Below are 24,681 nucleotides of genomic sequence, written 5' to 3'. Positions count from 1 at the left end.
GGCTTGTCACTCCAGAATCTCCTTCCCTAGACGTGTTCTCTTTCAGAGGCTCTCCCAGTGGTGTGCTAGTAAATGTTTTATAACTGGCTTGGGGGGTAGGGGTGAGGAAGGCCCCAATTTATAGCACTTGCCATTCTCCTTGGTGTAAATGCTCACACCATGGCCAATTTCATGACTACCAACGCACAGTCACTGAATGGGGAGCTGGGAAGAGAGGCCCACACTGGGCTCTCTTTAACTGATAGGAACTGGCTCTAGCACGTTTCTGCATTCTCTGTCTCTCTGTGCAATTGGTTCTGTCTCCAACCAGAAATGCCTCTGTGTGTCAGCTCTAGTTATGGACACTGAGTTCTCCCAGGAATCTCCCCAGCCTCCATGTAAACCTGTGGATGCACAGAGTGAGAAGTGGGAGTGCTTGTCATCATGTTGCCTATTGTGCATGTCCAATAGTGTATGCCCCAATCTCAGCCTTGGCCCACTTGAGAAATACTGTTTCACACATTGCTAGTGTTGACTAAATAAATACTGATTGCTATTAAATACTGATCGTCAAGCACCTAGCCTTGAGGATCTCAAAGTGGCTTGTGTTAAAAACCGAATTATTGGGTTGGGCAAAAAATTTGTTCGGGTCTTTCCGTAACACCTTATAAGCATATTTGCCATTTAAATAAATTGTTTAAGATAAACTTCCTTAGGGATTTCTGAGTCCTTCTGATGTCCTTTTACAAAATGCTTAAATGAGGATCTACTCTAAACAACAAATAGAACTAGCTTTTGACCTTTTTAATAAACTAGAAGATGAACAAATTTATCTAACTGTTGGTTAGATAAATGACAAGTTGGGAGTCAATTTATTACTCTTCAACTGTGTGTGTGTGTGTGTGTGTGTGTGTGTGTGTTTATGTGTGTGTGACTCCCTGGTTATCCATATCTTAGCTTTCCACAGTTCAATTTATTGGGGACATTGTAACATCAAATGTGCCATTCTTCTAACCTTTCTGAAAGTTTCAATACCTGGCTTATAACGTCGGGGGAGAAATGAACTTCTTCTCTATCGATGGGTTTGGGGCTGTTGTCTCTCTTTTGCCTATCAGAAACTAAGAAAGTTTGAAGCTGGATGTTTTGCCTACTACTAGGAGTCATAATTGGAACTGGGGAAAAGGTAAAGTGCTGGTGTTTTTACACTAGCACTGCTTACCACTGAGGCTTACTCAGGCTCCAGCTCAGTTCTGCCGGCATGCTTAGAATGAGGTGACGCTAAGGTTATGGTGAGTGTGGGCCAACTCCTAGGTGAGGGCTGACTGGAGCCAATCACCAGTTCTCAAAGGGCAGGTGGTAATAACTGAGCAAACTCTTATGAAGATCAGTGACATTTTTACATTTGTTTTTCTGGTAATGAAAGAAATAGTCATTGAAGGAAACTTACAAAGTACAGGAAAGCATAAAATCACGCCAAATCTCAGAAAGAGCAACAGTTAACATTATAAATAAAAAAATTAGACTGATATTGTGTGTGCATAGTTTATATGAATCTTGTCATTAATATTCTTCATGACACTATATTATTCTATCCTATGAATTACTGTAGCTGATTTAACTCTTACTCTTCAACATAAGAATGATTTCACTGTGATAATAAAAAGTTAAAGAACATCCTTGTACCTAAATCTTGTCTATCTCTTGGATGATTTGATCGAGATGGAATTATAGACGTAAAATTGTTAGATAAAAAAGTAAAGACAGTTTTAAGGTTCTTGTTTTACAGACCTGAAATTGCTTTTGAAAAAGGTTTTCAAAGATTGTATTTCCATGAGATTCTCCCAAGAAAACAAGGGTGAAAGCCCTTCTTATTTTAAGATATATAATATAGTATAACTAATATAATATAAATAGAATGGAATGGACCCTTGCGAAGTTCATATCTTTTAAGCGTTATGTGCCATAAAGCTAATGCTCTGGAGAGAACAGGAAGTGTTCTTGCATCACAATCCTGCATCACTCACCACCGAAGTGCAAGCTGCCAAATGGGAAGGAAGAAGAGGCGCCAGCAAAGCTTCTGGGGCTATGCAGATACTCAGCTAAGCTGGAGAGCTTGCTGGGTGGAATTTCTCTGGTTACGTTCCTTTGTGCTGGAACACCAAGCATAAGCTATCTGACAAACAAGATGTAATATGACAAATAAGGTGTGGCCTTAGGTGTATTCCCGAATGAGTGGCTGTCACACCCGTCTTCTAAGTAGGTGGTAATAAGGATTAAGAGTCTAATCCTATCATTTTGCTGCTGTTTTTATTTATCATGTAGGGTGTAATTATAGTGTTTCCTTTTTAAATGGCTCTTAATGTGTTTGGCCAAGGGGGAAAACCAAAGCTGTTGGTAAAAGTCAAGTGTTTTACTGTCTGTCTCTATTATGTTCCCTGGTTGCAGTTTCAGCAGCCCTGCCCGGGAGGACTAACTTTTTACAAATAGGTCAACAAATCTATTGATTTTGACCAACATCCCCAGATTTTGAAAAACACAATGGCCTTCCCCCTGCCTGCTCTTTCTTATTACTTGTGAAATTATTATCAAGTAATGATGCTAATAGTATTACTAATAGAAAACACTACTGCTCTTAGGTATCCTTCCTGAATATTCTACGCAGAAACAAAGATATATGTATGTATATGAACACTTAAAACCAAACCCACATGGATCCAGACTACATACATGCATACTGTTCTTAGTTCACTTTACAATATGTCCTGAACCTCTCTTTTCTTTCCTTTCCTTTTTTTTTTTTTTAACAGCAACATAGTCTATGTATATCTCTAATGTAATTTTAAAAATTGGTCCCCTACTGATGGATATATCCTGTTTTTGATGGTTTCAATCATTGCCCCACTGTAGATCCCAGGATACTTTTTGGAGTGTATGTTTATGATGAATTTATAGGTCTAAGGGTATGTGTCACAAAATAATCTTTCAATGATAAGGACAAAGCATAACAGAGAAAGAGCTTCTGGATATAAGAATAAAGAATGGGTAATATTTTAAAGAGGGTTTCACAAAAAGAACCATCTGATAAATTTTCCATTCTGCCATTTTAACTGGAGAGGCTTAAGTGCATTTGTTTTTTTTTTTGTTGTTGCTTCTTTTTTTTCTTAGTACCCTGTGCAAACAGAGACTCCAATAATGATATTGAGATCCAAAAATGACACTTAAAAAAAAAGAAGATTTGATGTAGAGGAAAGAACAGGAGACCCAAGGTTATGTTACAGTTGGTCACAAACGACATTGTGATCTTGGACAAATCACCTTTGAGATCTCAGCTTTCCTGTCTGTAAAGTGTTGGAAGATCTTTAAACTATCTTTTAGAATGGTTATATGTGATTTGCTGCCAATTAGGCTTCTAGTAGTATTGTTCATGAGCAGATGCTAGTCAAGTCTGGAAGTCATGGCCCTTTGAACATGGGCTCTGTTGACGAGGAGGTAAGCCTTTGCCCAGATTAGCACTGCTGGATGCTGAGAGGCAAATAGAAGATATTTTAGGAGAACAGTTTTCATGTTTTCCACATTGCCTTTGTGATTTGGCCCAAGACATATGTTCATCAGCTCCGGGAGGAATTTGAGCCAATACTCTCCTTGACTTAGCCCTCAGAATCTTCCATAGTAAAAAACAATCTTAGGGATGATAGAATGTCAGTGTTGCTCCTATATTTTGAACAACTTTGGTCTTTTTCACCTTGGAGTCTGATATTCAGAAAGTATTTCACTGAATGGGTGCCTTGGTATTTACAAACCTAGCATAGAAAGACTGACTATTGACATTCTCTGGATTCTCTTTCTAAATCCCTCACTTAAACAAATAATTAATATTTTAAAATTCCTTAAAGACCACTGTCTTTTTAGATCACTGTGAGTAAATCAGTACTTCCATATTTTCAACTTAGTGCAATGCTAGGTAAAAAGTGAATGCTCAAGAAACAATAGTAACTATTACTATTATAGTGACAGAAGCTGAGCAACTTTGCAATAGTGAATCAATATAAGGTTCAAGGCCTGAAGGACTTTCCAATATATCAGTAAGAGTGAAGAGAATCTAATTAGAAAACTTAACTTCTTTATCTCAAATAGTATTAAAAAAAATCAGTTCCCAGAAGATTTTATTATTAGTTCTAAAGTTTACATTGAGCCCTCTCACAGTACCTCTAAACTAGGCATTTATTTCTACTGACTTTTCATTCATCATGAGGTTTAGCAAATCTAAGGATCTGTCCCCAGCAAAACCACTTCACACTTTGGGCTTCCCCTGAAAGCCCAGGTCACCAGAGAAATTAAACCAGAAGAAAGTACAAGTTCACCCTAGATGTGGGATGTTCCTTGTAGGACCTACTGTTTGATATTGCTAAGTTCAGCTTGGATTTCTCGGAGGAGGGATAAAAACAGGGTGAAGGAAAAGGCTAGGATAGTTCAAACAGAACCAATGAGTTACTAATGAGCTTAATGAGCTTTCGGAGTTTGCTGGAATTTGGATTCCTAAAATGAATTCCCTCAGACAGTAGACAGATGACTCACCAACTTTGGCTATCAAGGCGGGCTGAGTCATCTAAAGTCAGCTGAATCATCTGCTTTCAACTCTGTTTTTTAAGAATTGGGTCTGGTTGGATATTTCTGTCTCTTTGATTGCGAATATTAAGCATTTAAATATATGGAGAATATGATGTCCTTATTAGGAAAAACCACATAAATTTCTCATGCACAGATGGACTGCATTAGTAAAAGCAGATTAGTAATTGTTTTTAAGTTCCTGATGATAAAAAAAAAGGAATAAAAAACCCCAAAAAACCTGCTCTGAACACCTACCTTGCTACATTCTTTACTCACCAGATAAACCAAGTGATAGGTGATGAGAAACCAGATAAGGATTTAAGAGACTGATGGCTGACTCCAAAGAGCCATAAAACTGGTTCAGAGAACATCTTGAGATGTCATTTGCAGGGTTTGCTTTTAAAGTCTGAATGTTAATCTGGACCACACACACATTATAAGTAGAGAGCTTTTGGAAAAAAAGATGTTTCACAATGAGGGAATGTTTAAAGAAGTCAGCTAACATTTTCATCGGAAACACTGAGGACATTTTTGGGTGCTCAGTTCTCCTGTTGCATGTGTTTTAAGAGTTTTTTGTTTGCTTGTTTTGTGATTTTTAAGGAGGATGTGATTTAGTGGAGGCAGCTTGGCATAAGACAAAGAATCCAGGTCAAGGAACATGAAGATTCTTGAGCCATGTGACCCAAATGAACAGCCAGGCCTTTCTAAGCCTCAGTTTCTTCATCTGATAAGTGCAAGAGTATGTTAGATTTGTGTTTCCCAAACTTGCTTGAACATGAGGATCACCTGGGGCACTTTTTAAAACTACGGATATTCCCTTGCCTCACCCAAGCCTACTGAATCTGAATCAGCAGGGTGAGGCCTGAGAATTAACATTTTAACCAGCTCCTTGGTGATTCTTATGTTCGGACAAGTTTGGCAAACACTGTATTAGTTGATCAGTAAGATATATTTCAGCTCCAAGATTGCTCAAAGGATCTTTCAAAACACCAAACTTTTTTTTTCCTCTCTCAAAACTGGGGAAGTAAGAATCAAATGTAAAACAAATCAAGGTACGTTGTAGGTAGAGAGGTATTGGTGAGGCTGGTCTGCCACTAAACTATAATGCATAGGAAGATGTTTTGGGTACAGTCAGCATTAGATACTCATCAACTGCATGTTGTTCCTCTCTAAATTAATGCCTCCTCTCAGGAAGAGCCTGATCGATTCATTCACCCTGGAGTTTAAATAGCTCAAGAGCCTCCTTGAATTTTCTGTCTGATATATTAGTAAGATCTGAAGCCAATGGAATGGAAGCATCAAGAATCTCAGCAAGCAGGGCAAGCACTGAAATCAGGCACTGACCTTACCTACTCAGAAACTGTACTGAACTGTTTCCACACGAAGCAGGAGAGTCTGCATCAGTTCAAGCATGGTGGAATAAGACATTACTCACCCACAAGGAAGTATAACTAGAAATCAGAACAAAATTTGTGTCTCCATTGCAGAACACAAACTCTGGACAGCCTCCTTGAGCAACTTTAATCTCTTCAGGAACCCATCAGCTAACAAGAGACGCTGGAACAAACTTGTTTAGAAGAGCAAAAGTTCATAAGTCATACATTCATTCCTTCATGTAGTAAACGTTATTTATTGAGGAAATTCATTTATTCATGTATTCCACATTACTTATTGAGTTCTCCCATGCACCAGGCACTGTTCTATGTCCTCCCAATACAGCAGCGAACAAGATGGGTTCCTGAGTGTATTCTAGATGTTCCAGAGCTTGTATTCTAGAAGGTGAAGGGGATCAGAATACGCTACCCCAAAATATGCCACTTTGGCATAAAGATTATTTTGTGCTGAATTAAGAAACAGCAGATGCAGGTAAAAGCTCTCTATCCCTCCCCATCTGTCTAAAGGCAGAGTATAAAATTCCCTTTGTGAAGATGTCCCCTCCCCCCTCTCCCATACCAGGAGGAGAAAAACAGCCTTAATCACCTGAGATGGAGACAGCGCCAAGACGAACCTGCACAAATGAACCTTTCTGAAATAATTCTTATCTTCCATTAGTTTCCCCCATATATCTCACAATTTACTGCTAAACATCTAACCCCCTTTTCCTTTGTTTTGTCATTTTCCCACAAATTTATTGTTTTGTTAAAATGGTATATAAGCCCCTGGATCTAACTGCTTCTTTGGGATTTTTACTTCATTTCTTGAGGCCCCCCATATACATATGAAATAAACCTCCTTCTCTTGTTAATCTGTCTTTTGTCAGTTTAATTTCCAGGGCCCCAGGGACAATCTAAGAGGGTAGAGGAAGAGTTTCTGTTCCCCCTCTTACAAAGAGGACATAGACAATAAATAAGTGAACAAATAAATAAGACCATTTTAGAGGATGGTAAGTGTTACGATGGAAACACAACAGATAAGTGGTCTTAAAGAGTGATTGTAGGGGTGAAGTATGGAGCCTGCTCTGTAGGCCTTGCTAAGGAGATTTGGGAAGGACTATTAGACATGACTTTTACCCACCCCCAGACGAGTATATGTCTCTGTTTCTGGTGGGTGAAATAACAGAGGTCCAGAGAGAACAAAGGACTAAGGGAATGGTGAGACTAGAGCCCAGGTTCCTAGTGTTTGGAGGTAACTTTCTTCTAATAAACTTGTTTTTCTGAATGATACCCCCAATGAAGAGGTTTTATTTTTGCCTCACAGATACCTTAGATATATTTCTCTGAGTCCTTTTATATTTATTGCTTGCTGGGGTTTAAGTGCTGAAATAGGTTTAGAGATCTGGAGCAGTGTGAAGATCTCCATCCTAAGTGCTGAGGAATCTTAGCCCATTTTCAAAAGATTAAGGGACAACAGGAAGCCAATAATACTGAGGTATAGAATTTTAACCTCCCTCACCTGACAAAGACTCTGAGAAAATGGTTTGTTTCCAATCAAGGAAGATCTGGAATAGTTTAATCACCAGAAATGAAAGCAGTCCCAATTCTCATCCATTTGGTTAACTAGTATGGAAGTTATTTTTTTTACCATGGACCTTTACAGTCACATTTCCATCCAGACGCCTGGCAATGCTTGAATCCTTCCACAACAAGAAAACAAAGAAACTCATTTCTTTTCAAACATAGTGACTCAGTCTACTCTGTCCTGTTTCCCATAAGCCAAGTGGATGAATGCTATGCTCAAATATGATGCTGTTTTTGAAATATTTACCAAAAAGATTAGTTGTATCAAAAGTGATTTTTCAGCATTAGACAAGACAAGCTACCCATTCTAACAGTCCTATGTCATCTTGTACTTCTTTTTCCTTGATACTTAGAATGCAAGATTTTATATCTGAGGCTCATGGAAATTATTACTTCTTTTTTTATTTTTATTTTTTTGCGGTACACGGGCCTCTCACTGTTGTGGCCTCTCCCGTTGTGGAGCACAGGCTCCGGACGCGCAGGCTCACGGGCCCAGCCGCTCCACGGCATGTGGTATCTTCCCGGACCGGGGCACGAACCCATGTCCCCTGCATCGGCAGGCGGACTCTCAACCACTGCGCCACCAGGGAAGCCCAATTATTACTTCTTTGGTGGTTGATTTCGTATAGTGTAATACTTTAAGACTGTAACTTTTCTTTCTTTACCAGCCTAATTGACACACTAGTCTGAACATCTTTGAGGTTCACTTGTATACATATAAAGGAGCCATCGCCATCTGGTGTATCACAGAAGATACTACAATTAGCATGTTCTTGTCAATTCTACCAGGCCAGCAGCCAATTTTCCAGATCTTGGGAATTTTCTTCTAGATAGATGGGAAAGTTCCAATGGCCATACAAATTTAGTAGAACAAAATCTTAGTTAACTGATACTAAAGTAACTAAAATCCTTAATTAAATTATTATTTTGGTGATTCGAAAAGAAACCACAGGGTGGTTTGTATTTAGGGGGAAAAAAGTAACTGGCAACAAAATAACTAATAATTGAGATTTGGTTAAATGAGAAAATTCTAGAATATGTTCAGGTTATCAATAATGGCACTTAAAATGTAACATTAAGAAGAATAATTTTGATGCCCTACAAGACTTTAGCCATTAATTAGTTTCACTGCTTCTTAAGACAGAATGATTTTCATCAATCAGTTTTTAGTCATTAGGAGATAAATATTTCCTGAAGCCTTTTGAATTCTGCCTAGCACCCTTGATGACCAACACCATTGTACTTACTCAGTTCCCACCTGCTAAGTAGTACCAATCATTGCTGAAAAAATAGCTAATTGGAATCCAGTAAGATCTAATCCCACAGTTGGTCATCTTCTGCCAGGAATTTAGTATATCTGAGTAGGCTGATTTGTGAAATGGTGATAATAGTAGTGTCTATTTCATAGGTTAGTTAGGAAGGTTACGTGCTGAGTTCAATGAATGCTATATAATGGATGCTCAAAAAAAATGTTGCTAGTACACACACACACACACACACACACACACACGTCCCAAGCATTTCAAACAAGACCTACAAGCAGATGATCTTCTCACTTCAAACTCTCTTATAAACTCTCTCTAGCTAAGTGAGAGAATCAAATGCCAAACTGAATTGTATGGATGAAAAGCGTGTTCTCTGCTCTCTTAGTGCTTTCAGAATTAGAGATCATTTTGGATGCTTTATTTTGTAAAAGCCTTCCTCAAGTCTATACCCATGGATACAAATATAGGTGTCTGTGGGTGTTTTGGGGGCTAGGATTGAATGGAGGCAGGGAAATGCTGAATTCACTTAAGCAACTTGCTGTTTTGCAACTAATGATTTGTAAGTACCGGTTTGGCTTGAATTTAACCGTTTTTTAAAAAAAAATGTAGTTTGCTGAAATTCATCCAAAAAAGTTGATCTATATCAAGCTTTAGGGTAACTCTGTCATGGTTTTCTTGCTTTCTGGAAGACCTATTAATGTCATAGAGTAAATGTCAAATTTTCAACAGGGAAACAAGATTCCACTTGAAGAGGCTTTGTGAATAAATAGCTATTTTAAGTCTTTCTTGGGAACGGGTTCCATAAGCAAGTGAAATTATAGAAGCAGACAAGGTTCAAAGGGAATTTTAAGCAAGTTATTTTCATCTCTAGCTATGTTTTCCAATAAGTTAACGAACAGCCAGATTATTAAGGCAAGGTGTAACTCATAAACCTTTTTCATTCTAAATTTACATATATGTATGTGTGTGTATGTATTATATATATTTCAAAGGTTGTGAGATTGATAGCAAAAGCCCTGTTCTGCAAAAGGCCTCTGGCTTCTTTCCTTTCTTTTGAAATTAACCAGAAATGTGGAGCCCTGACAAGTACATTCTTTACCACTAGGGGGTGACAGCTGATAATGAATCAGCTTTTCTTAATGTGAGACAAGCTATTGGCTTTGTTCTATAGGTGTTCCAATAATGTTTCTTCTTTACTGATTGCCTGGTGATGTTTGGTTTGATGCATTCTTTGCTGAACATGCTCCACACCCAGTATCACACCTTTTGTCGTACACATCATGGGTCTGATGGAAGGACAGCTAGTGCTGGACAGCTTTGTAGATTTCAAATAAATGTCTGCAAAATTAGTTAACAAATAGGAATATTTATTTATTCATGCATTCATATGATAAATATTGAGAGTTCACAAGCCCTGTGACAGGCACTGGGGATACGATGGTGAACGAGAATATAACATCTGTCCTCATGGAGGTTTTATTGTAGGGGGAAAGATGACAAAAACCAGGTAAACAAACACATCCATAAGATAACTGTGAGCCTTAACAAGACCTATAAAGGAAAGCAACGTGAGGGTGAGATACAGACTAACTGGAGTTAGAGAAGAGATACCACATTAGATCAAGTATTACTTTATCTAAGGCTTTGCTATTCTCACACAACCAGCAGATTTCAGAGACACATCATGCCCTACTTTGGTTGTTTTCCACTTGCATATATTCTGGCAAAATTCTCATAACTCAGCATTTTGGTGCCTTGGAAGCTTGAAGTATCACTGATGGTTGATCTCTAGCACTATCAGTACATCTTTCCCAGATACTTAGAAAGCTTCCTTAGGAGAGTCATCAAATGGAAACAATATGCCTGTCTCCTTTCTATTCTGCATTACAGAATGGAAACTTCTGTAACTGACTAGCTTGCATCCATTCTGTCTAAATAGTTGGAACACTTCTTAAGAAATATCACTCACACACACACACACACACACACACACACAGATATACACGCTTCACACAAAAGATATTGTTAATGTAAAGTTAAAGTCATGTAGCATGGAAAGTGAGAAAATTGTCCTAATGTTGATATAAATATTGGTTAAGAATATCACCTTACTGCTATTGATATTTTTGCACATGTTTTCTAGTCATTACAGACCATCTAGTGTCACTTCCTATTTTGAAATTTCTTTTCTTACTTGAAAGGCCTTCCCCCTTTATTCTCTATCAATTTAAGTCTACCTCATCTTCCACCTTCTAATGAGTCTGTATCTGTCTCTCTCTTTAAATATCCCTGCATACCACGTGTATTCCTTCCTTTTGTTTATTCCAGAAGCACTAATGTAATTGAGCAATTGATTAAATAATGTATTCTTAGGATTATTATAATGATTATAATAATAATTATTATATTATTATAATAATTATTATAATGATTATTATAATCATTATTTTCAATCATTCTATGTTGGAAAAAAAATGTTGATCCCTTCCTTTGCCAGCCTCCTTTGCAGCTAGGAATGAGACATGTGACCCAGTTCTAGCCAATGAGATGTAAGGGGAAATATACTGGTACCCTACGAGAAAGATATATTCTCCATGTCAAAAGGGAAAAGATATACGTGGAGGCTCTCTTGTGGCCTTGGCTCTTCTATTGCCCTTCCTTTGGATGAGGTTATGAAGGATGTAATATCTGGATTTGCAGAACCATCTTGTGAACAAAGTGGGAAGCCCAAGAGACTCTTGGAGTTGCCAACCCAGTGCTCTTAACAATGTGGAGCTGCTGAACTAGGTCTGGAATGACCATCCTCCAGCTTCTTATTATATAATTTAATTTAATGCCTTTATTATTTACATCATTATTAATTTGGTATACTGTTCCTGGGAGCCAAAGGGACTCTAAACACAGTATGAATATTAAAATCCCTCAGAAACATCATCTCACTTTTAATTTTGACACTCCTGAGAACTTGGTCCAGTGCGTAATACAAAGAAGCAGCTAAATAAATACATGCAATCTACATGTTTTTTTCTTTGTTTTCTCACCACTTCCTCCCCCACCAAAGAACTTCTTGAAAATTAATTGCAGATTCTTATTTAAAAGACCGCTGAATTGGAATAAGGAACTTTCCCTACATGGGTCTGTTACAGAAGATGCATATATGTCATGATGTAGCTTATGTTCACTTTGCCATGGCAAATTTCAATGATTGTGAACTTCATAAATGCATGCTTTTAGAGGGCAGAGGTCTTTCTTTTTCATCTTTATATATACCAATGCCAGCCCTGTGCCTTGCAGAGAGTATATGGACAATGGGTGAGTAAGTTGGGGAAGAGAGGAGGGAAGAAAATTAGAAGCAGGAAAATGCATTTGGCTACTTGAAGAGTATGAGATAGATAACTGTAAATTCATTGAACCAGAAATATTGCCTTATTCATCTTTGCATCTTCTACACTAGTATCTCTGAAAGTATAGTCTGATTATTCAGAACCGACTGGAGCTTTGCTAGAATTCACATTCCTGGGCCCCACTCCAGAACTTGAGAGAGAAAAATCTCTGAAGGTAGATCCAGGAATCCGTGATTTTGCTCACTTGCAAATCATTGCTCTAGTGCCTAGCAAGGTATTTTGTATATGCTAGACATTCAGTAAATAATAGAATGAATAAATGAATGATGTAAAGATAGAACAATCTCTCAAACTCAGATATAGTCTCTAAAGTCATTCTTTTAAAACCTAATATTTATTTGATGAGACAGAATATTTCATTTAAAAAGGAGAAAAGTCCCTTTTGCAAGTGGGCAAAATATTTTTACAACCAACATGACAAACTATTAAATGATACACTTGGTCTCAAATATAAATAACTTCAAAGCAAGAATAAGATTTCTTTTAAAATACTTGGGGAACTTCCCTGGTGGTGCAGTGGTTAAGAATCTGCCTGCCAGTGCAGGGGACACGGGTTCAAGCCCTGGTCCAGGAAGATCCCACATGCCACGGAGCAACTAAGCCCGTGCACCACAACTACTGAGCCTGCACTCTAGAGCCCGCAAGCCACCACTACTGAGCCTGCGAGCCACAACTACTGAGCCTGTGCGCCACAGCTACTGAAGCCCGCATGCCTAGAGCCCGTGCTCCGCAACAAGAGAAGCCACCTCAGTGAGAAGCCTGCGCACTGCAGCGATGAGTAACCCCCATTCATCACAACTAGATAAAGCCCACACGCAGCAATGAAGACCCAATGCAGACAAAAATAAATAAAATTTAAAAAATAAAATACTTGGGCACTTAGAAATGAAGTCAAAACATTCTAGGTCCCCAACCCCTTAAATATTCCTGTCTACTTCTCTGACACTTTCCCCAATGTACTCCTCCTCAGAACCTGGGCGTAACTTGATTTGGCACTGGTTCATTGAAAAATGAGCTCATTTTCTAGACAGGGGTAGAATATGTCTATAGAGAACAAAATGGTAAGCACAGATTCCTCTTCGAAGTGTAATCTGGCTGTTCCCACCTCTTCAACCCAAGTGGAAAGCTGAATCATCTCCATGACAGACACAGCCCCAATTCTTTCAAAGCTATGGATACAGGGATTTGTGCTTTCCTGCTTTGCTGAGATAGAGAAATAGGGTTATGCTACATACGACCTATCCTGGGATAACCAGATCAACTGTATAAAGAGGCACCATCTGGATTCTTTCTATGCAGGAAGTGAGAAAGCTCTTGCTTGAATAGCTGATGTTGGGGAATCTGTTTTAACAGTGTGTGGTTTCAAAGAAGTGAGGAAGCATCTGTTTGGAGGGAGTGAAGAGATCTTCTTTAGCCAAGTAGTTTGCACAACAAATTGGATGATCTAACCCCACCCTAGCTATCCAAACTTATCTCTCTCCTCTTAACAGAGTCAAGCCAGTTTTTTCTTCTTGGCGCAACATCCCATGTTCCTTACAATCTCCATGGTCTTGCCCAAGATCTTTTGCCCCAGCTGGAATACCTTACTTTCTTACACTCGTCTTCCCAATAATAAGGAGGCTAAAGCTCCTAATAATCTAGTGGTAACTATATGGTAACTATGTGGTAACTACATACATTGTTTCCTTTAATCCTCACAACAACTCCAAGAAATAGGTCCTATAATTATCTTCATTTTATAGGTAAGTAATGGATAATCAAAGAGATTAAATTACTTGGCTAAGGTCATCCAGACAGTATGTTTGCAGAACTGAGATTCATATCCAAGGATGTCTGATTCTAAAGTCCATGCTTGGAGCCATTATGCACTCATTGGAATTGTTTTTGCACCTCCAAGTCCACAGTCCATGAAGCCCTCTATCTATCTATTTATTTATTTATTTGCCACACTGTGTGGCATGTGGGAACTTAGTTCCCCAAGCAGGGATTGAACCTGCGCCCCCTGCAGTGGAAGCGTGGAGTCTTAACCACTGGACCACCAGGGAAGTCCTGAAGCCCTCTTTTAAAACTGATTATTATTTAAACCATACATATTGGTACTTTAAATGACAAAATCATAGAGTGTCAGAGAAATGACTTCACAGGCCATCTTGATCACCTCTCTTCTTTTATAGACAAGAAAATTGAGGCTCAGAAAGAGGCTGTTCCTGTCAGAGGTCTCACAGAACTCAGTCATGCACATAGGGCAGAACTTTGATGATTCTGGGGCCCCTTCCTAGAGTTTCTGATTCAGTAGGTCAAGTGCAAGGGCCTGGGAATATGTGTTTTAAAAATAGCTCCATGGGGCTTCCCTGGTGGCGCAGTGGTTAAGAATCCGCCTGCCAGTGCAGGGGACACGGGTTCGAGCCTTGGTGCGGGAAGATCCCACATGCCATGAAGCAACTAAGCCCGTGCGCCACAACTACTGAGCCTGTGCTCTAGAGCCCGCAAGCCACAACTACTGAGCCCGCGTGCCACAACTACTGAAGCCCGCGCGCCTAGAGCCCGTGCTCCGCAACAAGAGATGCCACGGCAATGAGAAGCCTGTGCACCACAACAAAGAGTAGCCCCTGCTCACCGCAACTAGAGAAAGCCCGCATGCAGCAACGAAGACCCAATGCAACCAAAAATAAACAAACAAATAAATAAATTTATTAAAAAAAATAGCTCCATGATTGGGTCCAATCATCAGGCAAAGTTGGGAATCACGAATATTCTATATCACTTGGTGTTTCATCTGTGTTTAATGTTTCATCTATTTCATCTGTTTGTCTTATCTCTCAAATATTACTCTTTGGAGACCTTGTTATATACTTCAGTATTCCTTACAGTGTCTAGCTAGGAAGGAGCTAGACATATTTTAAGTGCCTAGCAAATGCTTGTGAAGCAAAATGAAGAAAGTTTTAGATACTGAATATTTGATTAGGAGGTGGCAGGGAAATGAATTATGGCAATTAGGTTCAAGGCCATGTTGAGCAAACATTCCAGGTGGGAGGCAAAATAGGTGATAATTATAAAATGTGGCTTGTTTCATTTGCTTCAGCTCATAATGACTTGGAAGCCTAGTTGCCCAAAGATTTCGGATAGCAGAGTCCTGACTTTCTTTTGTCTTCCTAAGCTGGGTAGACATGCTGAGTAAATGTGATCCCCGGATGCTCAGGACATGTCTTGTTCTGCTCTGAACACATGGAACCAAGCCCTGGTGACACTCTTGCCTTGGAGTGGCAGAGCCTTATATGGAAGCAGAGTGCACTTTTCACTTTACTGGGGGATCTTTAAATAGCAGGGAACAGCAACTCAAAGCTTTTCAAAGAGCTACTTAAAGTTATTTTTCTCCATGACAACAGCCTGCCAATAAGGATAGAATTTAAAGAGCTAGTACCCCAAGAAGAAAGAGAAAAGGAAAATTTCCCTGCCAAAATGAATGCTCAGAGATGAACCACAGCCGGAGTGTAAATTCTATACATTGACTCACAACTATAGAACAGATGAGATGAGCAATCAAATTGCATTCTTTAATTATCTGTGTGCAAAATCAGAAGGATATTTAAAGGTGTTCACTTGGTGGTAGATGGGGTGGAGGGAGATACTGGCGTATGCTATGATTTCTGGTGATGAAATGATGGATTCTTTCTTTTATTTATTTATTTTTTATTACCCTTAAAGATTCAGAGGATTGATTTTGTTTTGGGCTCCTAAAGATCAACTTCTAAATAATCCTCCTAGCCTTCTTGTGTGCCTTAACCTTGCAAAAACACCTTTTTCTCTGCCTCACGTAATATGACTCCCAGGACAGGCTGTAGTGGACTCAACTCCTGATTCCCTATTTTCTATCAAATGAAAATATTCAGATGCTTTCTCAGGGAACGCCCACAGTGTTGTTGTTGTTGTTGTTTAAAATTAAGATTTTACATTTTTAGAGCAGATTTAAGTTCACAAAGTGAGGAAAAGGTACAAAAATTTCCCATATACCCCCTGCCCCTACACATGCCTCCTCATTATTAAAATCTTCCACCAGTGTGGTGTATTTATTATAATTGATGAGCCTTCACTGACACATCACAATCACCCAAGGTCCATAGTTTACGCTATGGTTCACTCTTGGTGTTGTTCATGCTATGGGGTTGGACAAATGTATAATGACATGTATCCATCATTACGGTATCATACACAGTATTTTCACTGCTCCAAAAATCCTCTGTGATCCACCTATTCATCCCTTCTCCAATCTCTCAACCCCTGGAAACCAGTGATCTTTTTACTGTCTCCATGGTTTTGCCTTTTCCAGAAAGTCACATAGTTGAAAATCACACAGCATGTGATTGGTTCCTATCACTTAGTAATATGCAGTTAAGGTGCCTCCATGTCTTTTCATGGCTTGATAGCTTTTATTTCCTTTTTGGTGTTGAATAATATTCCATTGTCTAGATGTACCAGTTTATTTATCCATTCACCTACTGAAGGACATCTTGATTGCTTCCAGGTTTTGGCAACTATAAATAAAGCTGCTATAAACATTCATGTGTGGACATAAGTTTTCAACTCCTTTGGGTAAATACCAAGGAGCATGATTGCTGGATCTGCTGGATCATATGGAAAGGTATGTTCAGTTTTGTAAGAAACTTTCCAAATGTCTCTCAAAGTGACTGCATTATCCTGCACTGCCATCAGCAATGAATGAGGGCTCCTGTTGTCCACATCCTCACCAGCATTTGGCGTGGTCAGTGTTTTGGATTTCCGGCCATTGTAATAGGTGTGTAGTGGTATCTCATCGTTGTTTTAATTTTCATTTTCCTGATGACATACGATGTGGAGCATCTTTTCATATGCTTATTTGCATCTGTATAGCTTTTTTGGTGAGGTGTCTGTTAAGGTCTTTGGTCCATTTTTTAATTGGGTTATTAGTTTTCTTACTGTTGAGTCACATTGAGTTTTTATTTCTCTGTTCTCAATCCCCCAGGTTGGGGGGATTTATAAGATTTATCTTCTACTCCTAACTGTCCCCGAGAATAGGGTACACTCTCCCCGATAACCTTCTTAGCCTCCACCCTCAACCAAGTCCTAGACCAACTCAATGCATTAGCCTTAGAAATGATCAGTCCCAGAGTAGTACAGACTCATTTTCTATCTGATATAGGGATACCCTCTCCAGTGTTCCCTACAACTGCTCATCTGGACCTTAATCAGTTATAGGACTCCCTCTAGCTTGACAGTGGCAAGTTTCACCACTGACCAGTGCCAGGGATTACCATTCATTTAACAGATATTATTGGATGCACTTTATGTGTCAAGCTCTGAGCTGGGCACTGGAACAGTGAATCAATCAGACAATTATCAACTTCTTCCTTAAGGGTTAAAAGTGGTTCTCCTATAATGACCAGCTCTAATTCTGCCCACTGAAACTATATAATCAGCTATTGTATTCCTTTGGAAACTTAAAGACAATCAGATCCCTCAAAGCACATTGGCATTCTGGTCACCCCTTCCTTTGTATGTGCTCCCATTGGTCAATGACCCATTCAAAGGAGACTGCTCACATTTCACCTTACTTCCTGGGCTCTTCTGCCTGTGTTGGATGGTCAGGGCTTCTTACAGTTGCCTACATCTGTGGAGTTACATTGCTTGACATGTTTCTAGACTCTAGAGGTGCAGACTTGCATATGTATATGTCCCTTGGGGAGAAGGAGCTAAAAACATTAGCTTCAACCTGGGGAGTTGTTTTTCTTCTCCTGCTTTTTAACCAGAAAAATAAATGCGATTGTTGCTTTGAAAACTGAAATGCTAGCTTTTAAACAACTTGCAAATAACAGAGTTCAAGATTTCAAGGGGAAAACAGGCTCCATAAAAATTCTGTGACAGGAACCCCTACATTGTCCTTTTAGTTGGTAAACTGAGAATAAATGGTAACCAGAAAGTAATCACCTCTAACTGCATTTCACTGAGAACTAATGTCCTTCTGACCAGTAAATGTTAACTTAGCCCCCAGGTACAGCTTGACTTTGAGGGAAGGGGCAAATGAACTTGGGGCCAGGCTGTTACCCCAAAGCACACTCACTGCCAGCCCTGACAAGGGCTTGCAGCTGTTATTACCAAGGATCAGGCAATTCTTCTGCTCTTAGACTTGGCTTCTTTTAGGGCTGAAAGCATCAGACTAACTCCAGGAAGAGCTGACCATTTCTCTTACTTCAGATTCAGAAGGATTCAGAAGGAATGATTTGTTCTCCTGACTGATTGTTCTCTGCTCCCACTTTCCACCTTGTTCTGCTCCCAGGATGTGCTCCCTGACTTCATCTGCCCTGCTCCCGGTCCAGGAGGCTGGCCTCTGCAGGTGCATCTCCTGGCTTGCCAGCTGGCTTCCAGTTCCATTTAGCCAATGAGAGGCCCAGGTGAGAGGGTGGGAAGGGAGAGAGGTCAGTGTATATCTTCCAAGCCCTGTGCTTCTGCAGCATGTCTCTAGAACCCAATTAATTCAAGCTCCTGCCAAGCAGCCCCTAATCTAGGGTTCCAGTTCTTGTTTGGCTCTAGGAACTCTACCTTCTGCCCTGGGCCTTGTTGGTAATGGCCTCCTATCATTAAACCTCTGGGTGCCTCAACCAAACTAACTTTTCCTTAATACTGCCTTCATCTCTGTCCTATCATTATACCCTCTTCATTAAAATCATCTGGAATAAATTCTTTCCTGCCTGGGCCCTGACAGATAAACCTCTGGATGTTCAGTTCTCCTCTGTAGGGCATGGAGCATCATGCCATCAGCACCAGGGAAGCCTTCTTATCTCCTTTAGGCAGGTACAGTCTCCAGTCCCAGGACCAGAGGGTAGGCAATCTCAACCTGGCAGCTCAGGAGATTTCTGAACCCCACCTATTAAATGAAACTCTTCTGGGGGTGAGGCCCTATAATTTCTCCTTTTAAAAAAGACCCATGGAACAAGAATGGCAAAATAGTGATAATTGTTCAAGTTGGGTGACGGGGACCTGGGGTTCATTATGCCATTTTCTCTACTTCTGTGCAAAATAGTGGTAATTGTTCAAGTTGGGTGATGGGCACCTGGGGTTCATTATGCCATTTTCTCTACTTCTGTGTATTTTCATAAAAAAGAATTAGGTATGTAAGGTTCTAAGTTGAGAACCAGTGATTCAAAGTAGAGATCTGAAATTTGTTTTGCTAATCTCATTATTCCATCTGTGTAAACAACTGAGATGAGACAAAGAGATCCAGCATCTTCCATTTACTGTAGTCCTAGGTACCAGAGACCCAGGACCTCCAGTCCCTACCACACAGATTCCTTTATAGATTGGGGTTGACCAGATCTGGCCAAATTCCTTGGTGATTCCCAAACAGTTCCCACTCACACAGACATAGTTTGTGACCTTTAGCCAAATTCTGTAAGTATGGAATTAGAGAGTCCAAGTCACTACACTCTGGTGTGGCTCTCTCCTCTGTTCCTTCTTCTGAGAAATTCCTCAGAAGCCCCACAGTTCTATTTGACCCGTACCAGAAAAGGACCCAGACTTTTGAGGAAAAAATTCAGGTTTTTAGACTCTGTTCCTGTGTATCTTGGGCAAGACACCTACCTTTTCAATTTCTTTGATTTCTCTGATTTCATAGCATAGTAGTTAAAAGCACATCTCTGGGTTTGAATCATAGTTCTGCCACTTCCTGGCCATGTTACTCAGGGCAAGTTGCTTTACTTCTGTATGCCTCAAGTTTTTCACCTGTAGAATGGAAATATCAATGGAAACCACATCATTGGGTTGTTGGGGAGATAAAATGAGCTATCTGACTATCACATATAAAGGGAGTAAGTAGCACGGTGCCTGGTGTACAGTAAGTTCTAACTAAGTGCTAGCTGATGCTGTATCATTAGTGCTAATTACATTTATATTTGTAACTTTGGAGGACTAGGCAGAAGGAAACATAGCAACAGTTTCAGATAGAGTTTCCAGGGGTTTTAAAAAATCACAATAAAATTTGAGAGCTACTGTTGTAGATCTTGTAAATATTAATGGCTATAAAATCTGGAGTTAAAAAAGATCCATTCAAACAAGCCAGTGTGGCTGACTCCCTAGTTCCTAGTCATTTTGTATAGTTCTGGGCTTCAGCACCTGCCTGGGTAGAAGGCCTGGCTGGATCTGGAACTGAGCTTCCCCTGCTCTGGACTGGACTGACACAACAGCCCAAGTTACAGGGTTTGATGGGTGGGAGGTGGTAGTGAAGGGAAGAGCAGAGAAGCATTGAGAATACTCCTAAATCAAACAGAAAAGCCCAAATGCCTAGATGGCCTTGGCTCCTGTATGTCCATTCTCAGCCAACTTGAGGACACACAGCTTCATTTAGTAAATCTGACCTCATGTTCATGTCAATTAAAAACTATGCAAATGTGTTTTGAATTTTCTAGGCAAGCGTGTATTACCTCCTAATGCTGACCATTAAAATTCCTGATAAAATCCAATCTCCAAAAGTTGGACAGCAAGAGAGAGAGAGAGAAAAAAATCTAGCCCTTTTAATAATTAAGCACAAAAAATATAGTAGTGCATAATTATACCCTAAAGAACAACTCCTTAAGTCCTCCCTTAACTGGGAGGAAAAGGCTAGCCAGCCCCTTTTCCTCACCGAATCCTCACCTTTTCCTAATCTAACCTAACCTAACCCAGACAACACCTGTAGTCTCCAGCTTAAGAATGCTTGTTTCAATGTTTGTTTGTTTGTTTGTTTTTCCAGTGTAGATCTGGGCTTTATAGAAGCCAGATATTGAATGACATAAACTGATTCATTCTGAAATCAATGTCTAACAAAAGGTTGAAAGCTAGCCTTTCCTTAGACAAGTATGTCTTTACTGTGAAATACCAGTCACATACACTCTCTGGCATATTCTGCTAATTTTTCCCACTTCTCGTGGCATGTGTTTAAAAGTCACCAGCTAAGAAAAGCCAGATATTCTACGGCTAGTTTTGATTTGTGAATAGCAAGGAAACATACAGTTATAGTGCAAGGACTCAATTATAACACATCACCCCCTCCGTTGTCCTGACTGGGGAGTCACCTCGGGGTGACTGCCTGCCTTTTGATACGTTCTGATAGCCATGTCTGTGCCATCCCCTTTCTTTGGGGGGAATGACTTTTCTTTCCAAGTTCTCATCTTTCTACTCCCTGCTCTATCATGTATCCTGGACAGAAGCTGTGTAACAAAGCCTTGCTGGCCACAGTGGATGGTTTAATGGTAGGCAGCTGCGCTAAACTAAGTAGCCAGTGCCTCACACCTCACTTTGGGTCAGGGACCCAAGCTGGTCTCACCAGAGTCCTTCCTCAGGATTTATTCCCCCTGCTCCTAACACATTATTATGAAAATTCTCAAACATACAACAAAGCTAAAAGAATTTTACAGTGAATACCCACCACCTAAACTCTACCATTAACATTTTACTACATCTGAATTATCACCTATCTATCCACCTATCCAGCTATTAATTCAAATTATTTTTGGTGCATTTCAAAGTAGGTTGTAGCTCTTAGCATACTTCTAAGTATTTCAGAAAGTATTAAGTAGGGTTCAATATTGGTTTATGCGTTTTTTTTGATATAAAAATCATATACAATAAAATGTTCATATGTTGTACATTTGCAGTGCTTTGACAAATGTATACACTCAGGATTTATTTTCATCAGAAGTGGAGAGAAAGCTTCTTTCCTCTTTGGAAAGTGAGGCTCAAAGATGTGAGCCTAGAGTGGGGCAGTTATTACTCCGGCTTCAGATTCTTAAAGCCAGCTAGGGGAAGCTGACATACCAATATGGAGGCAGAGCTAAGAGATAAAAACAACTGTGAAAGTATTGTAGTCATTTCTGCCTTTTTTTTTTTTTTTTGCAGTTTGGTTACATGAGCTGATAAATTCTTGTATTTGCCTAAACTATTTTGAGTTGTTTTTCTTTTACTTGCATCTAGTCCTGACAATATATGTAAACTGTCCCCTTTAATTTTAAACAAGGTTTTATGTGTCTACTGCAGGTATCAGGACCAAGTTGGGAGAGATTAAGAAAGTATAAGGTTTCTAAAAAATCTAAGAGACTGTGGTTCTAGTAAATTGAAAGTGTTGGCCTTAGCTAGGTTCTAGTTGTTGATCCCTTGTTTGTGGTATCAAGGGACAGTTTTGCACAGGCGCTAGCAACTTTATTCAAAGCAGAATCATTAACAAATGAAAAAAAGCAAAAGCATGACGAGATAACCTTGATATCAAAAATATAGTTATCGATATTAGAAGCAGGGCCCTAGTGAACTTGCTAATTATTCTTTCTAACTTTGAACATTACCCAGTTTTTGTGGCTTTAGCTAAATAATCACAGAAACAGAAACTGTGTGTTTTCACTGTTAGAGGTGGAATAGGTTGCAAAATGCCAAAATGGGTCCAATCTGGAAAATGTTGAGTCCATGTGCGAGAGAAGGGAAAAGAGAGGAAGACTCTCAATCATCCGAGGGGGAGTAAAGGAAGTATTTTATTGCCCAAGAGAAATTTCTTTTTTGGGTGTTTTGTTGTTGTTGTTCTAACATATGATACTATTTATCAGTTGTGTTATTCTGGTATTTTATGGTCAGAATTGATTTCTTTTTCTCTATTTGTCTCAAACTAAGTACAAAGTTTTTCCTTGGTGATTTCTATAAAAGTTAGAAGAGTGGTTACTTTTGGGGAAGGGAAGGGCTTGTGAAAAGAAAGGGACTCATGGAGGGTTTTCAGAATATGTATCCAAGTTCTGTTCTCTTGACCTGAATGATGGTTACAAGTGTGCTCACCCTACATTAAGCTATGCATTTGTTCTGTGGGGTTTCTGGTTTTGTGTTTTATATTTTACAATAAATGTCTTAAAATCTGAAGTGAATACGTAAAGATGTTAAGATTTGATAAAGCTCTAAGGTGAGTATACTATTAGTGCTTATTTCATTATATTCATTGTTATTCTGTATCATCAGAATATTTCATAATTTAAAAAATTTACTCCTTAACCTCCAACACCACTTTGAAAGGACACAATTCTTACATTTCTGAGGCCTGTTGAAAGTGACAGTGACAGTCATCCCAAAACTGTCACTAGCACCTTCTTCCTTTGCACTGTCCCTTCAAATTAGCTCTTCAAGTTCCTCAGCTCTTTTGTGTGGATCTTAGCCTGATTCATTGTATGTAGAACATCTGACCTTTCCTATATATTTTTACAAGTGCATATTAGATTTTATCTGACCAGATCTACACATTGCCAAAGTAAATGAGAATAGTTAAAGCAATTATTTGGGAAATTTATGTTAAAGCTTTCTTATTCAGATAATTCAAAGAGAAGCAGAGAAAATAGCGCAGTGGTGATTGTCCTGCTTCATGTAATTATTTCCGCAGTTCCTCATTTTGTTCGGTTATTGAGGTTCTTTTCTCTTTTTAAAGACAATTTTTTTTTAAGAGCAGTTTTAGGCTCACAGCAATATTGAGGGGAAGGAAGAGAGATTTCCTGTATATTTCTTGTTCCCACACATGCATAGCCTTCCCCATTACCAACATCACTCACTAGCGTAGTACATTTGTTGCCACGGATGAACCTACATTGACACATCAGAATCACCCCAAATCCATAGTTTACATTATGGTTCACTTCTGGTGAGGTACATGCTGTGGGGTTGGACAGATGTATAATGACATGTGTCCATCATTATGGTATCATACACGGTACTTTCACTGCCCCCCAAATCCTCTGTGCTCCATCTATTCATCCCTCCCTCCACCTCCCTCAACCCCTGGCAATCACTGATCTTTTTACTGTCTCCATAGCTTTGCCTTTTCCAGAATGTCACATAGTTGGAATCACACCGTAGGCAGCCTTTTCAGATTGGTTTCTATCACTTAGTAATATGCATTTAAGGTTCCTCCATGTCTTTTCACAGCTTTATAGCTTATTTCTTTTTTAGTGTTGAATAATGTTCTATTGTCTGGGTGTACCACAGTTTATTTATCATTCACCTACTGAAGGACATCCTGGTTGCTTCCAAGTTTTGGCAGCTATGAATAAAGCTGCTATAAACATCTGTTTGCAAATTTTTGTGCAGCTTTCAGGGTGAAGACAAGATGATGATGATGATGATTCAACTCCTTTGGGTAGGGAGTTGCAGTTGCTGAATCTGCTGGATCATATAGTAAGAGTATGTTCAGTTTTGTAAGAAACTGCCAAACTGTCTTCCAAAGTGACTGTACTATTCTGCACTGCCATGAACAATGAATAAGAGTTCCTGTTGCTCCACATCTTTTCAACATTTGGTGTTGTCGGTGTTCTGGATTTTGGCCATTATAGTAGGTGTATAGTCGTATCGTATTTTGTTTTTTTTCTTTTCTATTGCGGTTTATTACAGGATATTGAATATAGTTCCCTGTGCTATACTTTGGACTTTGTTGTTTATCCTTAT

General features: G+C 39.3%; 1 protein-coding gene and 1 long non-coding RNA gene across 2 annotated transcripts in view; one reads left to right on the top strand and one right to left on the bottom strand.

Annotated features, from left to right (window-relative positions):
* The window catches only part of LOC132593604 (uncharacterized), a 68,218-nt gene that overhangs the window by 31,767 nt on the left and 11,770 nt on the right, over window positions 1–24,681 (bottom strand). Inside the window, exon 2 of the long non-coding RNA XR_009559267.1 lies at window positions 19,825–19,965. This is a non-coding gene — a long non-coding RNA (uncharacterized lncRNA). The remainder of the gene's footprint in view (window positions 1–19,824; window positions 19,966–24,681) is intronic.
* The window catches only part of ZNF365 (zinc finger protein 365), a 76,766-nt gene that overhangs the window by 45,047 nt on the left and 7,038 nt on the right, over window positions 1–24,681 (top strand). The gene's annotated exons all lie outside the window — the stretch shown is intronic.

This window comes from Globicephala melas, chromosome 16 (assembly GCF_963455315.2).
Source record: "Globicephala melas chromosome 16, mGloMel1.2, whole genome shotgun sequence".
Lineage (NCBI taxonomy): Eukaryota > Metazoa > Chordata > Mammalia > Artiodactyla > Delphinidae > Globicephala > Globicephala melas.
The sequence above is the reverse complement of the archived record's forward strand: the minus strand, read 5'-3'. Positions and strand labels throughout refer to the sequence as shown.